Consider the following 4019-nt stretch of genomic DNA (forward strand, 5'->3'; position numbering starts at 1 on the left):
AGCTGGAGAAAAGAAAAGAGTCCAGCCAACTCTCCCGTTAATAGCTGGGAACCACTGATCCCTCAAACATGGGGAGGCCTCTGACTTTGATGTGCATTAAATATCTGGCTGGTCTCTTTCTTCGGCAAACAGTTTAACAGAGATAAAGGAGGGAACAAATGATTCACAAAGGAGACAGGAAAGATGATCTCTGGCAATTTAACCCCCTACAACATCCAGGATGGAGAAGAACTCAGGGCAACAGGTTCCCTCGAAGGAAGAAATTGCTGGGATTTAGAAACATGGGGAACAGCCTCAAACCCTAGAGGATTTTTAACTGACATTTGATAATGACATAGAAAGAGGCAAAACCTGAGCGTTGAGAGCAACGTTCAGAAATGAAAGAGTTCCCAATCTGAGACATTTTGGATCCAGCTCACCCCTGGCTGTTAATGAACTAGTGGAAAAGGGGGACTGTTGGACTGGAATTTATACGACTGTCCAATACGTAAACACAAAGTGATGGTTCCCCCATCCCCACCATTGCCATGGGCAGCAGGGAGCCCTTTGAGGAGCTGATTAAAAGGGCAAGGGAGGGGGAGCTGGAAGGTCCCTCGATGAGGGAAGGGGGCAGCAGAGGGGGATGGGCGGGTGACTGGCAACTGATGGTTGGGGGCAACTGTGTTGGTAGTTAGGGGGCAACAACTGGGATTGGGAAACGGGGTCTGGGCAGTCCCCATGGGGGACACGTGCGCCTCCCTTCCCTGCCCCGGCAGAGACCCGGCATCTCATAGAAGATCAGGGTTGGAAGGGACCTCAGGAGGTGTCTAGTCCAACCCCCTGCTCAAAGCAGGGCCAATCCCCAACTAAATCCCCAAATGGCCCCCGCAAGGAGTCAGCTCCCAGCCCTGGGTTTAGCAGGCCAGTGCTCCAACCACTGAGCCATCCCACCCCCACTCCAGGGGCAGCCATGTGCTGGGGAATGACTCAGGGCAACAATTTCCCACCTACACAAGGACAAATCGCTGCAGATGAAACGGGTGGGAAAATGCCCCTCACTAGAGAAGATTTTAAACTGACGTTTGAGACTCATGGGGAGAACGGGGGAAATCGGGGGAGACGGGAGAGCAGATCATTGGAGGGGATGGGGGGGAATCGCCCCAGATTTTATAGCCCGTGTGAGACACTGAGAGAGAAAAGGGGCAGAACTAGAGAGAATTTGTATCGGGGGCGAGAGGCAAGTGGCACAAACAGGGACAGGATCCAATTAACCCCCCTCCCCCCTTCGCCCGCCCGCCACTCCCCCCCCCCCGGGAATTTCCTGGCTGCCCAGAGACAGTTCAACCCCCCCCCCCGCGTCCCACTGACCTTCCCCCCCCTACAACTCCAGCTTCTCCCCTCCCTGCCTGACACCCCCCATCTCCCCCCACACCACAGGGGATCCCCCCACCAGGCCCCAGTCTCTGCCCCCCAAATCCCACTGGGGCTGAGGCAGCTCTGAGGCTTCTCCCAGGTTCCCCGGGGCAGAGTCACTTTCCTGCCCAGCCCCAGTGCCCCCCCCCGGGGTCTCTCACTCACCGGGGGGCTCCGTGGGAGGCTGGACACCAGGGATGCAGGACGGCAGGAATGGGGGTGACAGGCCGCCTGTTCCTCAGTCTCACGGCGGGACCGAGGGGGCTCGTCACTCTCCGGCTCGGGAGCGCTGGGAAGACCCGACCGTGGAGGGGCCGTCGCTGGGGGGGGCGGCCCCGCGCAGGCGCTGAGCACGTCCTTATATCACTTCTGTGGCGGGAAAAGTGCTGAGGAGATGGAACGCTGAGGGCTGGTTTTGGCGGGAAAAACCGTTTTGGACTGGTTTGAGCCTGTCCCCTGATGGTAAACAAGTCCCCTCTCAGAGATGGAGTCCAGGGGTCAATAGTTCATATGCTCCAGATTGGATCTTATTTTAAAGCCAGTGATTTACTTCATAAACATCTTATTAACCAACTCATTGAACCTATTAAACAGTTTATACTTCTTACACCTAACAATGAGATAAAAACAACAACACAGACAAACCTTATCGGTAACAGCTAATGTCCTAACTGGGAAATCAGCAGCGGTTTGTAGCGGGGGGAGCGCACAGTCTGAATGTGTATGACCCGACCCCAGCCCCCAGCCCCACATAGCGGTGGGGCTTGGCACTCTCTGTGCATTGGTGTGGTGGCTGAGTGGTTAACCAAGCAGTGACAATCCAAGGAGGTTCCCTGAGTCAGTCTCACTCCTGAGGAGATTCTGCACCAAAAAAATTCTGTGCACAATATTTTAAAATTCTGCAAATTTTATTTGTCAATAAATAAATGTGGAGGCTCCAGCATTGCAGGGGGGGAGCACAGGCTGTTGGATGCACGGAGGTGGGAGATCACCCTGCAGCCCCCACTCTCCTCCAGTGAAACAGACTTGGTGGTGGGGCTGCACCTCTCTGCTGCCTACTTCAGGAGCCCCAAAAAGACTCCCCAGAACTGCTCATGAGGGGCACATGTGCCTTCCCCTTGCTTCCCCATCAGGAAGTCAGAAAGCCTGAGCAGCTGGCCCCGGGCGATTTGAAAGGGCCCGGGGGCTCCTGCCACCACTACCGGCAGCACAGCGGGACTAAAGTGGATTCCTGCCCACCCTGGCTCCGCACGGCGCACCACTCCCAGAAGCATCTGGCACATCCCTGCAGCCCCCGTGGGGTGTCTCTCTCGCTCGCTGCCCCCACCCCAAGTGCCAACTCTGCCATTGGAACTGCAGCAATGGGAGCTGCAGGGGTGGTGCCAGCGGGCAGTGGTGCCAGGAGACCCACGCCCCCCGGGACTCCTCCATGTAGGAGTTGCTGCCAGATGGGGGTGTGGGTCACTTTCGGGAGCTGCCCAAGATAGGTGCCACACCCCAACCCTCTGCCACAGCCCAGATCCCACACCCCGCCCACACCCAAACTCCCTCCCAGAGCCCACCACTGCCCCCCAACTCCCTGCCCCAGCCCAGAGCCCACATCCAAACTCCCTCCCAGGGTCCACCCCCTGCCTCCCCAACCCCCAACCCCCTGCCCAGCCCAGAGCCTGCACCTCATGTACCCAAACTCCCTCCCACAGCTTTGGGGGGGGGGCGAGGAAGGACGGGCAGGACTTGGACCAGTTCTGGGCATCACCAAAAGTTATATAAACCTGGTGACGCTGAGCTGGAGCCCTAGTCACTGCACATCTCTCTCCTTACAGGGGGGACTCCGTGGGGCAGGGCGCTGCTGGGGGTTTATTCCGTCCTTTAATGGCTGTGGAAGGGGGAACAGGGAGAGAATTTGCTCCTCTGTTCTCTGCGGAACACGTGCAGCCAGCGGGATTATCTCCAGGGCTGTAACAAAACACAAGCTAGCAGAGGGGGGGGAAGGGATTTCCTGCAGGATGGATTCCCAGTGCAGCTCCCAAGCTGTGCCCTGGCGAGCTGTGCCCAGGGGATTTAGATGCTTTATGTAAGGGGACTGTTGCCCCCTTACTAACATTCAGTGGGGGTGTTTGGTTGCTAGCTCCCAGCACTAAAAAGGGAGGGGTCGATGGGAAATCAGGAGCCTGAGACTGACAGTCCCCAGGAACACTGTGGAGAGGCCAGTGCTCCAGATCAGCCTGATTGACAGGGCGGGCCGGCTATTCAAGGAGTCAGGAGGTCAGGGGGGTCCCGTCCTACCTGTGAGCTGGAATTGTCTGAGTCACATGGAGTGGGGCTGAGCTAAGGAGAGAGCAGGGGACCCAAGCTGAGCTGATGGTAGCAGAGCTGCAGCCCCAAAGCCAGAGCACAGCCCAGAGAGAGCAGACCTGCCCTGGGAGCAGAGCTGTAACAACTGGAGCCAGAGAGGCCAGACAAGCAGCCCAGGGAGCTGAAGGCAGAGCGGCAGCAGCAGCCGTGCTGAGGCAGAGCGGAGCTGGAGCAGTCCGGAGCTGGGTGTGGTGAGCAGCTGGGGAGAGCGAGGGGGACCCTGGGCAGTGGGCCCAGCACAGGGAGACGCCTCAGCCAAGAGGCCCTGCAGG

Source organism: Mauremys mutica, unplaced genomic scaffold (assembly GCF_020497125.1).
Source record: "Mauremys mutica isolate MM-2020 ecotype Southern unplaced genomic scaffold, ASM2049712v1 000608F_np12_subseq_106777:142007_obj, whole genome shotgun sequence".
Lineage (NCBI taxonomy): Eukaryota > Metazoa > Chordata > Testudines > Geoemydidae > Mauremys > Mauremys mutica.